The following is a 14,442-nucleotide window of genomic DNA, read 5'->3' as shown; positions in this document are numbered from 1 at the left end:
TGATACTGTGTGTGTCTCCTTGTTACAGGTCTAATTCTACCAGAGCCCACCGTGATCCTGTTTTTTAATGATTTACTTGATGAACTGATTGAGTGGGGGGGTATACTTGATGGCTTCCCATCTGTCAAGAATGGGTGACTGTGGGACACATGTGTTATCCTACCTGAGTCTACTGTATTTCTTTTTCTTGACTCCTGGTTATTCTTTGGTGTTGGGGAATTATTTTCTGAGTAATGCAATGTGGGTGTAATTCTTGTAATTGAAGCTAATTGAGCTTTAACCTCAGTCAGCTCCGTTTTCAAAGAAGAGAGCTGTGCACAATGTGGGCATTATGTGGGCATTAGCGTGGGCATTTGATCTTGCACGTATCTCATTTGCATGCCATCCCCTTGTTACATCCAGTGAAGCTGCCTGCTTTTGTCATGTGCGCTAAAAAAAAAAATACGAGCAGAAAAAATAGCGCCAATTTCAGCGCAGGTCTTGTTACATCGGCCCCTAAGTGCACTTAGGGGCCGATTTTAAATTTTAAGCGCGCATCTTACGCGCGTAACCCTTTGAAAATCTATCCCTTAATGATCTTGGCTGTTAACTCCTTTTTCCTATTGGTTATGCCTCTCTCTATGAACCTCAGCATCCCTTTGGCTCTGGCCAGCAATTTACCACACTGTTTCAGTGCCTTGAGATCATCAGACACTATCACTACAACCTCTCTCTCCTGGTTAGTGCACATCAGCATCTCTCCCTCCCCACATTGTATGCAGCGCCTTTGAATTTTTGCACCCTAAATGCATGACTGCACTGTTTTGCATTGAATGTTAACTGTCAGGCCTTCGACCACTCCTCCTGCTTTCATATGCTGTTTTTAAATATTGAATACACTGTCGCGTTCTGTGGAACACTTTGATTTTTTAGATAGAGGTCGCTGCCATGTTCGGGGTGGAAATGAACATTTTAAAAAAGCATCTCAGTGCTCTCTATCTGGGAGGCCTGCTTTACAGAACTTTTTACTCAGTTCCTCCCTTTTCACTTCTGCATTTGTTTACAGAAATTGGAAACATCACATGCTTGTTAGTCAGAGCACAGATCCAGTGCCAGCTGTGCTCTCGTGACGCTTGGGGAACTTGGATACTGTTTACATTGTACAAATAAGTAAAAAAAGATGGTTTGAACAGAATTCTGCATAATAAGCCGGATGTGCTAGGCATCTTGCCTGGAGAGATATGGCTCAACTGCTTTTTCAGAGAGCTAGCAGTAGAATGTGCCTGACTGATCCCTGCTTCCTTATAAATATCAATCTAGCAGCTTATGTTATGGGAGTCTCTGTTTTAGTGGACCCTTGGGCCAACCTGCTGGAGACTGGGAATAGATGGTCAATGTCTCTGATGAACAGCAGGCCGGGAGGCAGATGTTCAGGCTGGACGTAGATGCTCTTCACCCTGGAAGCTGGTGCTCCCCCGGGAGGAGCCCATAAGAGCCCAACCTCTGGGACTTAGGTGGCTTCACACTTGGAAGCTGAAGACCCCCCGGGAGGAGCCCGTAGGGGCCCGGCCGCTGGGACTTAGGCGGGTGGTGGATCAGGACAGGTAACTGGAACCAGACTAGGACAGTAGCAATACTGTAACTGGGTAGGGGTTCTGGAACCAGGCAGGAACTGTAGCAAGACTCGGGTACTGGAACCAGGCAGGAACTGTAGCAAGACTCGGGTACTGGAACCAGGCAGGAACTGTAGCAAGACTCGGGTACTGGAACCAGGCAGGAACTGTAGCAAGACTCGGGTACTGGAACCAGGCAGGAACTGTAGCAGGATACAGGTACTGGAACCAGGCAGGAACTGTAGCAAGACTCGGGCACAGGAACTGTAGCAGGCAAGCAGGAACCAAGCAGGCACAGTAGCAAGCAAGCAGGAATTAGGCAGGTACAATAGCAGGCAGGCAGGAACCAAGCTGGTACTGTAGCAAGCAGACAGGAACCAGGCAGGTACTGTAGCAGGAACGGAGCGACGAAGCAAGGCAAGTCACTCCGGGGCACAGTGCAACAGGAAACCGGGAGGCTAACCCGTTGCAAGGCAAAGACTGGATGGCCGCGGCCGGCTTATCAAGGCTGCGGCGTCTGACGTCAGGAGTTGGGCAGAGTCACCACTGGCGGGAAACGGCCTAGAAAAGCACCCAAGTGGTGCGTGCCTAGGAGCCGGGCGTCCATGGGAGAGCTCTCAGCGGCGCAGCCCCAGCGGGGACGCCACCAAACAGGCCGCAAACCAGGCCTCTGGAAACAGGAGCCAGTCCGGGAGCCTGAAGGTAAGGGCCTGGCCTCAGTACTCACGGCCAGAACCGCAACAGCTTAGGTAGAGTCAGAGATGGCAGCAATTGAAAGTGATTTCTCCTGAGGGATAGGGAGAGAGGTATGCATTTATCCCCATGCACTGCCCAGGGTAAAACCGTTTTATAAATCCTAACTGGAATTCTAGCCTTGCAACAACACATCCAGGCCATGCAGCAAAACGTTTTGCCTCCAGAAAATGTGCGTTCCTAATTGGGAGTACTGCTTAGCGCCCTCGCATGGAAATCCCAAGTAAATGAGGGCATTAAGCAGTACTCCCTGATGCAGAGAGACTGCATCTGGCCAGCTCACCTTTTTTAGCACTGGAAACTGAACTGCTTGAGTCTGGGCTAGAGTTAAGTTTCCAGTGCTATAAAAAATAGTAAAAAAGTAAAAAGAAAAAACAAAATAGTCACTTAACCAAATAATTACTGACTATATTTATCCATCTGGCAGCACCAAGAGCTGCCAGATAGCCACATAAATCAGTACTTATCCAGCTATCTGGCATGGTTTGCTGCTACTTAGCTGGATAAAATACTTATAGTTAGTTAATTATAGTTGATGTATCACTTTTCTTACATAAATCAAAGCAATTTACAATGAAAAGTAAAACTACAATCATAAATCGAAATAATAAAAACAAATCAATAGAAATATAAAATCATAAAAGTAGCAACATATAGTAAAAGTCAATAAACATACAACAGACAGAAAATAAAATCAGTGTAAAAAGAATGAGAAAGCCTGTGCAAATAAAAAAGGAGTTTAATAATTTCCTGAATTTAAAATATTCCCTTTCAAGCTGAACAGAGAGTGGTAATGAATTCTAGAACGTAGGGACAAGAAAGGCAAACACCCGTTTCCGTGTATCTTCATAAACAATCTCTCTAAAAGAAGGCACCTGGACCAGAACACGTTGGGATTAATGGAGTGAGAAGCCTGGGACATAAGGAACTAAACAATTGGACAGGTATGAAGAGGTTCCTGCACGAAACACAAAGGCCAGACACCCAATTGGAGCTCACGCAATAGAGGGATGACATGATCACATTTTTTTCCAAAGATAAGTTTTGCAGCCATGTTTTGTACAAATTGTAATCTTTGAATGGAATGATACAAAAAATTGCAGTAGTCTAAACAGTTGAGAACCGGGGAATGAATTAAACATCTCAAGTCTGAAGTGTTTCGAAAAGGTCTAATTCAACAAATTAGAAAAAGAAGTAAGATTTTTGGATCAGTTTGGATATTTGAGGTTCAAATTTGAGACTGAAGTCAAATAAAATTCCTAAAGAAGAAATTAAATTTTTTACTTGGATCTGAATTCCTGACATAATAGGAGCTGGAAGAAGCAAAGTGTCCACCTTCCTGGAGATCCATATGGTTTCAGACTTGTTAGGGTTAACTTTTAATCTGGCTGCAGATAGCCATTCTATTACTTTAGAGAGACAAATATTAAAGTGAGACAGAAAATCCTGATTTTTTTTATGTCAAAACATCTGTATGTTATCAGCATAAAAGTAACGAGAAACCTAAACTTTGGATAAGGGTAGCCAATGGAGCCAAATAAAGATTAAAAAGAACTTGGGACAAAATGGATCCTTGGGGACCCTGGAGATTAAGTGTGAAGTAGAATGAGTTGAGTTCCACACAACTGAAATTGTCTTGTCTGTCAAGTAAGAGAAGAACCATTTTAATGTTATGTCACTCAATCCTATTTCCATCAAGTGGGAGATCAAAAGAGTGTCAAAAGCTGCACTCATGACCAGAAGGACCATGACAACAGCTTTGCCTTTAATTCATACCCAGACTAATGTCATTTAGATCAAAACTGTTTCTGTACTATGCCCTTTCCGGAAGCCAGATTGTCTAAGATAAAGAAAAAATGTACTGATTTATGCCGCTATCTGGCAGCTGCTTCCTCTATAGGCAGATAAATCAGTGTTTAAATAGCTAAGTGGCAGTGGTGGTAGCCTGTCAAGGATGCCTCCTCCCTTTCCCTATTTAAAAAAAGGAAAATTGGTTCTTACCTGCTAATTTTCGTTCCTGTAGTACCACGGATCAGTCCAGTCTCCTGGGTTTTGCCCCCCCTCCAGTAGACGGAGACAAAGTTTACTGACACTGACACTTAAGCCGAGGTGCCACCTTCAGTCCCTCAGTATTAATATGTACCCAAGCCAGAAATGTAAGCAATTATACTGAGACCCCCAAACAAGCAGGAGGAGAAGGAAACCTTAAAAACGAAACAGTTCCCACACAAAAAACTCGTGTAGGACCAATGGAACCTCTACCATTCTTCAGAGAGCATACAGAAAGGAAAGACAAATCAAGCAGACTCTCCCAACTACCCAAATCCTCCAGAGGGCGGGACTCTGGACTGATCTGTGGTACAACAGGAACGAAAATTAGGTGGTAAGAACCAATTTTCCTTTCCTGTATGTACTCAGATCAGTCCAGACTCCTGGGATGTACCAAAGCTTCCCTAAACAGGGTGGGACTGAGAGAGTCCCGCTTGAAGCACACTTTCACCAAAGCCTCTGGAGCCTGGACATCCAAACGATAATGTCTGGTGAAAGTGTGCAATGACTTTCAAGTAGCTGCTCTGCAGATCTCCTGCAGAGAAACCAGCTGACACTCGGCCCAGGAGGTCGACTGAGAACAAGTAGAATGCGCCCAAAGCCCCATCCGAACCAGGCGACACTGACAGATATACACCGAATTAATAGCTTTCTTCAACCACTGCGCAATAGTGGCTTTTGACGCCTTACGTTCCTTTTTGGCACCGCTCCACAGAACAAAAAGATGATCGGATATGCGGAAACTGTTGGTGACTTCCAAGTACTGCATCAATGCGCACTTCACATCTAAATGTCTTAAGTCCCTAGAACACAGCTCTGAAGGATCCATAGTGGAAAAGGAGGGAAACTCTACCGATTGATTTAAGTGAAACGACGACTCCACCTTAAGCAAAAAGGAAGGGACTGTTTGCAAGGATACCCCATCGTCCGAGATTCTCAAAAATGGCTCCCTGCAGGATAAAGCCTGAAGCTCGGAAATCCTACGAGCCAAACAAATAGCCACCAGGAAGACCACTTTCAGAGTGAGATCCTTCATAGTCGCACGTCTCAGAGGTTCAAAGGGAGGCGCGCACATACTCCTTAGGACCACATTCAGACTCCAGGAAGGACACAGCTGCCGAACTGGAGGGCGCAAATGCTTCACTCCCCGAAGAAAACGCACAACATCCGGATGAGCCGAAAGAGCAAATCCGCGAACCTTAACTCGCAGACATCCTAGCGCCACCACCTGAACTCTGAGAGAATTAAAGGACAACCCCTTGACCAAATCATCTTGGAGAAAGGCCAGAATATGCCCCACTGCGGCTCGCCTAGTGTTGTGAGTCACGGAGGCACGGTCGCTTCTCAAGGGGGATTGTGAGCCCTTGGACCATGGGACGGCTCAGAAAGGAGCCCCAAGATGCACACCGTGGGAGGTGAGAGAGTACCAGCATGGGCAGAGCAGAAACAAGGCTGGACTGAAGACAAGGCAAGGGACAACTGGAACAGGAGCAAAGCAGGCTCAGCCCTCCACTGGATCTATATGCACCAATGAGACCCAGCAATGCAATGCTGGTCTCGAGAGTAGCGCTCCGGCCACTCGATAGCCCTTCCGGACCCGCCGCTTGGGAACGACGAGTGCGTGAGGCCAGACAGAGGCTGAGGGCAGGAACAAGAAGACTCAGATGAAGACTCAGGATATTCAGAAGATTCAGACAAGGATTCAGGTTGCTCAGAAGACTCAGATAAGGATTCAGGTTTCTTGGAGGTTTCAGGCGAGGGCTCAGGATTCAGGAGAAAGTACTGGGTGAGTGCTGCATTGCAGCGCGCCCTACACAGCTGCCCATGGCTGGTTGAAGACCACGCCGAAGGCGAAGCAGACTCCAGATGAAGCAGTGGAACTTTGAAGCCAGGACATTACGAAGATTCAGGAGAGGCCTGCACCGGGGCGTACCATATACAGCCGCCGGTGGCTGGTTGCGGACCACACTGAAGCAGAGCAAGTTCTGGCAGAGTCTTAGGCATGGACGGAAGCAGGAACAAGGAACTCCGAAGACCGGGACAGGATTCAAGACTCAGGAATCAAAAGCTAGGCATTAAAAATAGGAGTCTTCTGGAGGCGTGCGCTGCAGATGAGAAGGTAGGCCTTGTGCCACGAGGTGCCCTACACAGCCCCCCATGGGCTGGTCACGGACCACGACGGTGGCACACCAGGAAAGGTGGACAGACAAGGAACCTGGGAACTGGATGAAGAGCAGGAGATGAGGAAAATGGATTCAGGACTGGAACATCGAACATCAAGACATGGAACATCAGGACTGGACAGCAGGACATCTGGAACATCAGGAACAAGGAACAAGCAACGAAGGAGCTCCGACGATGGACGAGACCAGGAACATCAAGATGCAGAAGATCAGGAACATGAAGAACATGGAACGAAGATCCATCAAGGCACAGGAAGACCACCGAGGACCTGAACCGGAAGGAAGATCACAGATCACTGTGCAGACCAGATTTGAAGGCCCTGAGGGAAAGAAGCAGAGCCCTTTTATAGGGCTGATCCAGGCGAAGACTGATGATGTCATCCGTTGGGGCCACGGGCCTTTTCCCGCCACTGGCCCTTTAAATCTGTAGAAAAAGCGCACGCCCGCGCTTATGAAGAATCCAAAGATGAAGGAAATCGGCGGCTACAGTCTGGCTGCAGAGAGGACGAGGACAGCGGCTCCATGCCGCGAGGGCGGTCCCAGCGGTGGCGCTCGGGCTACAAGATGGAGGCAGTGGCAGCAGCAGCTTCTTGCCGCAGAGGGAATCCCAGCGGCGTCTCTCAGGCCACAAGAGTGGAGGCAGCGGCAGTGGTGGCTTCCTGCTGCTCGAAGAGGATATCTGTGGCAGTGGCACTATGCCGCGAAGATCAGAGGAGACGACGGTGGCACTGGCTGCACGGAGCAGAGTCCCGGCGGCGGCGCTAGGGCCGCAAAGAGCAATGACATCAGCGGCAACAGGGCCATAGAGCGGCAGAGTCCCAGTGGCGGCACTAGGGCCGTGGAGGTTCCAGCTAAGAAGCAGGTCTCCGTCGTCGGCAGTGGCAGTAAGTGGAGAGCCTGTCCGCAGGATGGGGTCCGCGGGCAGGAGCATAACACCTAGGATCCACTCGCTAATTGGTACATCAGATCTCAAAAACCTTCAGACTCTCGCATAAGCAAGAGAAGTGGAGGTCTTTCAAGACTAAGGGGGTAGTGACGACTGCGTCCGAATAACCCTTGTCTTTCAAACGCTGCCTTTCAAAAGCTAAGCCGCTAGACAAATCTGCCCTGATGCAGAAGATGAGCGAGCTGTAGAGGTCCATCTACCACTAGGCTGACTAGGTCCACAAACCATGGACACCTTCACCACTCTGGAGTGATCAGAATAACTTTGCCTGGATGCCTCTCTATGCGACGTAAGATCTTGCCTACTAGTGGCCATGGGCAGAACCAGGCATCTACCTCTTCTGCCCCTCTTTCTCTTCGGCAACTGAAGAAACGTGGGGCATTACAGAAGGTTGCCATCAAGTCCACACACAGCGAGTCCCACCTGCTAGTGACGAGACGCATTGCTTCCTGTGACAGCTCCCACTCTCCGGGGTCTAACTGTTGCCGGCTCAAAAAGTCTGCTTGCACGTTGCCCGAGCCCACTATGTGGGAGGCTGCCAGGTGATCCAGATTGTGCTCCACCCAGGCCACCAAAAAACTAGCCTCCTGAGCTACAGCTTGTCTCTTGGTCCCTCCTTGTCACATTGTCCGACTGTTCTGTTTGTGGCATAGTTGTGGACCCCTGGTTGATGCTGTGATGACTCCTCCCACGGGGAGGGGACCCGTGGGGAACCAAAGCAATAGGCTAGACTCTTGGAGTAAAGTGAACACAAGGAAAGGAAGCTTTATTGTACAGCAGTAGGTTGGTAAACGGAGAATGGCAGTCCTCCCTCTGGCCACAGAGTAGTCCCCGAAGATGTAGCTTAGTCAGTGCACTGTGGAGGTGCAGGGTAGATCTCACCCGCTGATGATGATGGAGGGTCCGGTAGTGGTCTGCAGAGCGGAGTTCGCCGAGAACCCTTTCTGATGAGACGATGAGGCGACAGATCTGTTAGTGGTCCCGCAAGTGGAGTACGCCGAGAATCTGTGGTGGTGAGACAAGCAGAGAGACCAATGCAGAGGTACTCACTAGGCCGATAAGCTGTCGAGGGTATAGCTTCCAAGAAGAAGGTAGCGAAGTAGGCCAGTGCCAATCTGGAGCTCAGGTACAGGTACCGGATGTAGGCAGGAGCAGTAAGGCCCTCGAGGAGTGAGTACCTAGGCATCCTTCTGAGCAGGTACCTGAGAAGAAGCAGAAGAGAATAGGACCCCCAAGGAGCAGGTGTTCCAGGAATCTTCTTAGAGTGAGGTAACCCTGGAGGGTAGGCAGGAGCGGTACGCCGAGATGCGTATCACAGAAGTCAAAATTAGCTGGACCGGAATCCTTGCTAACTCATAGCATAGATGGAATTCGGTGGTTAAATACCCGGAGGTAGTGACGTCATGTGGTGGGGACGCCCCCGAGGTTCCTGCCATGACGTATTCATAAGGAGAGGCAGCGTGCGCGTGTGTGCCCTAGGCGGCATCAGGAACATGGCGAACGCAATCGCCCATGCCGGTCCGGGGACGCCGGAGAGAATGGCAAACAGAAGCAGAGGCAGCCATCTTTCCCAGAGGAGTAGGAAGAGAGAGAAAAGAGGTAAGGCAGAGAGGGCGCAGCCGTTTGTGACCAACGGACGCAACACCGACAAGACTCTCACTGGCTTTCCCCTCACCAAGGGCAGAAAAATCAGCAGTGCTAAGCATACTGCTCTTGTCTCTAGGCGACTGATGAACCAAGAGGCTTCCTCTGGTTACCAACGACCTTGAACGGCCTGGCTCTGGCACACTGCTCCCCAGCCAGAAAGACTGGCATCGGTGGTAACAGTCGTCCAGACCAGGATATCGAGATCCACACCACAGCTCAACATGTCCAGGAGGAGCCACCAAGAAAGAATGGAACACACAAACTCCGGGAGAGGGAGAGAAAGCTGAAAACTTTACAACAATGGATTCCAGCGAGAAAGCAACGCGGACTGAAGAGGCCTCAGATGGGCAAAAGCCCAGGGAACCAACTCCAAGGTAGAGGCCATAGACCTGAGTACTTGCAGGTAATCCCAGACCCTGGGTACTCACATGTCCAAGAATCTGTGAACTTGGGTCTGAAGCTTGGAAATCCGCTCCTCGGTGAGAAAGACCTTTCCCGCTTTTGTATCGAAACATGCCCCCAGGAATTCCAAACACTGGGAAGGAATAAGATGACTCTTGGAAAAATTGATTATCCATCCCAAAGACTTCAGGCGCCAAAGACCCCAGATCCACCGCCTTCCAACAAAGGGCTTCTGATTTCGCACAGATCAGTCAGTCGTCCAAATACGAATGGACCAGAACGCCCTCCCTCTGGAGAGCCGCTGCCATCACGACCATCACTTTGGTAAAGGTCCACGGTGCAGTCGCTAGACCAAAGGGTAGAGCGCAAAACTGAAAGTGTTCCTAAGAATCATGAACCCTTAGATATCTCTGATGATCGGGGCAAATCCCTATATGCAAGTAGACTTTGGTTAAATCCAGGGACACCAGGAACTCTCCCAGTGCACCACCATGATTACAGAACTTAGAGTTTCCATCTGGAACCAAGGAACCTTGAGAGTCTTGTTCACCTTCAAATCAAGGATCATACGGAACGTACCCTCCTTTTTGGGAATGATGAAGTAGATGGAATAGCAACCTGTCCCTTGCTTGTCCGGAGGAATTGGGACAATGACTCCTAATTGGCGAAGGCGAGAAACGGTGTCTCTTACCGCTATTTTCTAAAGTGTAACCTAGTTTTATCACATTTAGGACCCACTGGTCAGACGTGATCTTGGTCCACTCCTCGTAGAAGCAGCCTAAATGGCCTCCTGTCCCTGGAACTGAGGAGTGGACCAGCCTGGCATCATTGGGAAGATTTGGCACCACCTGCTTCCTGAGAAGAACCATCTCTGCCAGACCGACATCCTCGAAAGGACTGAATCTATGACTGTTGTCTACCTGAGAACTGCCTGAGTGGTTCCTGAAGGCCTGGATACTTGAAACCTGTGACTCCCCTTGAAGCGAGGGCGAGAAGGGAAGGAGCCTTTTCCTTTTGGCTTATCTTCCAGCAACTTGTTCACCTCTTCCAGGTTCTTACCAAACAGCAACTTCCCCTTAAAAGGCATCATCCCCAACTGGGACTTAGAGGAAACATTGGCCGACCAATTCCTCAACCAGAGGAGCTGCTGGGCCGAAACTGCCGACATCATGGTCCTGGAGAAGGTTCTGAGAAGATCATACAATGCATCCGCACATAGGCCACTACGGCTTCCAACTGTTATGCTTGAAGAGCCTCAGAATCAGACAAAGATTTGTCCATTTGTAACTGCTGCACCACCCACGCAGGCCTGCTCTCAGCATAAAACTGCTGCACATAGCTGCTCGGGCTCCAAGTGCAGACACCTCGAAAATCTTTTTGAGATGTACTTCCAGCTTTCTGTCCTGATGATCCTTCAGAGCTGCAGTGCCCGTAATCGGAATGGTCATCTTCTTAGTAACTGCTAAGACAGAGGCATCCACCTTAGGGACCTTGAGAAGTTCCAGCGCATCTTCAGGCAATGAATACAACCTATCCATAGCCCTGCTGACTTTCAAACCCATGTCCGGAGTATCTCACTCCCTGAATAGGATAGCACTGACCGAAGAATGGAAAGGAAAAGATCTAGCCAGGCCCCTTAGGCCAAGCATGACCGGGTCCACAGTTCCCAACTCGGAACCCACCCGAGGGATGTTGATGCCCAGCTCCTCAAGAACTGCAGGAATGAGAGGAGACAACTACTCCTTGTGGAATAAATGGACCACCTTGGGATCATCCTCTTCGACTGCTGTACTTTGCGATGACGCCCGTTCCGGGTCTTGCTGAACTTCAGCGGGAAAAGAATCCTGAGGGCGCAGCTCCTAGTGCTCTTCCTTGTCAGAGGTGTCTAGAGAAGTATCAGCAACAGGTGGTGGGAACGAGGCCCCTAGGAGCTGCCGGACTCTCGTGGCCCCCACATCAGCCTTGGCCCTCTTGGACTGCTTCATCGGAGGCTCCCTCACGGACCTACGCCGAGCTGACTTTCGCGCCTTGTAGGCCTTGTGCAAGAGAAGTACAAAATTGGAGGAGGAGGAGGACTCAGAGACACACTCCCCCCCCCCCCACCGGGGTCCTCCTCACTCCCTGGAGGAGCCCCAGGTCCTCCCCCAGAGGTCCAACCTCTAGAGATAAAGGGGGGGGGGGGAATCCCTGCTCCCCTCTGCGGATCGTGCAGGAGCATTGAATGTGGCCAAAATGGCTGCCGTACCGACTTGAGTCTTCCAGGCTCATGGCGCTTGCTGGAACGATCCCCCATTGTGCTCCCTAAAGGTCCCCTCCCGCACTCCCCCCCTCCCGGGGAGACAGCGAGCTCAGAGGCTGTTGCGGGACAGACACGTGCATCCCCACAAGCAGAACAGGCTGCCCCATGCGGCATGGAAATCGGGGCCAGGCGGGGAGAAAAAGGAGTCTGCACTGGGCCGACAGGAAGAGAGGTGCCAGGAAGGGAACGCGCAGGAGCCCACAGAAGAGACAGCAAACCCCGAACGGGAGTTGTACTGCTGCTGCTGGCTGCTCTTCTGAAACTTTTTTTTTTTAAATACCAACTTTAGCCAGAACACAAAGAACAAGGCACTTCCTAGTGTGTGGCCTGAGGCTCCGCTGGTTCTTCAGGGCGAGCGATCCGGATCCTCCTGGTGTCAGCCCTGCCCGGCAAGAAGAGAGAGCGAACTGGAAAAGGGTACCTGACCCCTGCTCGTCTGTCTCGAATACCAGAGGGGATGGTCCCACCAGGAACTAGCAACCCTCCAGGAGGCAAGCTGTGCTACAAAGAGCAGATCCGTCCTACCTATGTATATATATATATATTTTTTTTTTTAGAAATCAGACTGCAGGCTTTGCACCTCTACTATCTGCTGGAGACAGAGAACTACTGAGGGACTGCAGGTGGCACCTCGGCTTAAGTGTCAGTAAAACTTTCTCTGTCTCCATCTGTTAGAAGGGAGGCAAAACCCAGGAGTCTAGACTGATCTGGGTATGTACAGGGAATGTGTGTTTGGCCTGTGCTGAATGCACATTTTTAAATTTAGGTGCATAGGCATCATAGTGGATAATACTTTGAAATCGTCGGCTCAATGTGCTGCAGCAGTCAAAAAAGCAAACAGAATGTTAGGAATTATTAGGAAGGGAATGGTAAATAAAACAGAAAATGTAATAATGCCTCTGTATCGCTCCATGGTGAGACCGCACCTTGAATACTGTGTACAATTCTGGTTGCCGCATCTAAACAAAGATATAGTTGCGATGGAGAAGGTACAGAGGGGCTACCAAAATTATAAAGGGGATGGAACAGCTCCCCTATGAGGAAAGGCTGAAGAGATTAGGGCTGTTCAGCTTGGAGAAGAGACAGCTGAGGGGAGATATGATAGATGTGTTTAAAATCATGAGAGGTCTAGAACGGATAGATGTGAATCGGTTTTTACTCTTTCAGATAATAGAAAGACTATGGGGCACTCCATGAAGTTAGCATGTGGCATATTTAAAACTAATCGGAGAAAGTTCTTTTTCACTCAACGCACAGTTAAGCTCTGGAATTTGCTACCAGAGGATGCAGTTAGTGCAGTTAGTGTAGCTGGGTTCAAAAAAGGTTTGGATAAGTTCTTTGAGGAGAAGTCCATTAACTGCTATTAATCAAGTTGACTTAGGGAATGGCCTCTGCTATTACTGGGATCTTCTTGGTGTTTGGGTACTTGCCAGGTTCTTGTGGACTGGTTTGGCATCTGTTGGAAACAGGATGCTGGGCTTGATGGACCCTTGGTCTGACCCAGCATGGCAATTTCTTAGGTTCTTAATGCCACATATAACAAATCAAGGGGGTCATTTATCAAATCGTGATAGGCCGTTATCGCGATGTTAAAAAATAAATAAGGAAAAGGGGAGAGGTTTGGGCAGGGTTTGATAAAATGAGTAGCCGGTAGCGCTGCAGGTAATAATGTTTCACAAATTATCACCAGCAGTAGTGCTGTAAATACCTACACCTTTTCTACTGGCGCTAGGGGAGAAAAAGTGTACAGCGGGGCCACAACTGCGGCGTGCATACCGCTCCGTCACGATGCTGCCGGTTGTACACTTTTGCCTCCCCGCCCCTTTTTTGGCCGCGGGCGATCATTTTGCTATAATTATAACGAAATGATAAATCTAGGCCCAAGTCAGCTGTAACATCATAATAACACAGCAAATGAAATGAAAGCAAATAAAGACCAAAATGATCCATGCAGTCTGCTCAGTTGAGATTCTTCCACTATAAGAAGATGAGTTTATAAATTCCCACATGCAACCCAACACCAACTTCCCCCTCCCTCGCCTTTTAACTATCCTCTCAACTCTTTTCCCATCACCATCTGCCATGTCTATCCCAAGTATTCCCTGAAACGGCCACACTAGAGGCCTTCACGTGACTTCTGCTGATCTGCCATTTCAAGCCTTGCAATCCTGAAGTCTAATTCTTTCAAGACTTCCAAATCCTAAGCCCCAGGCCCCATCACATTGCATATGCAAATTAGCATACGCCAGCGTTTTAACTATGACCGCATTACGTAGTAATGCAGTTTGTAGAATACCCGCCTCTATTTCTCTTATTGGCCACACCATCGTCACCGCCTTTGACTGACAGCTGCCAAAAGCAGTCAGCTCTGGGGGGGGGGGGGTGGCGCGGCATACAGAAGCAAAAGCTTCCATGTGACAAGGGGATGTATTTGCCCTTTTAGAATTTTGGGATCTTCTTGCGGGAAGTTGTACAGCAGCTTAAACAAAAAAAAAGGATAACATGAATCAAAGTAAAGGTGACTCTGTCCCCGCCCGCCCACCCGCGCTCGAGATGGTATTGCCCAGGCCA

Source organism: Rhinatrema bivittatum, chromosome 8, assembly GCF_901001135.1.
Source record: "Rhinatrema bivittatum chromosome 8, aRhiBiv1.1, whole genome shotgun sequence".
Classification (NCBI taxonomy): Eukaryota; Metazoa; Chordata; class Amphibia; order Gymnophiona; family Rhinatrematidae; genus Rhinatrema; species Rhinatrema bivittatum.
The sequence above is the reverse complement of the archived record's forward strand: the minus strand, read 5'-3'. Positions refer to the sequence as shown.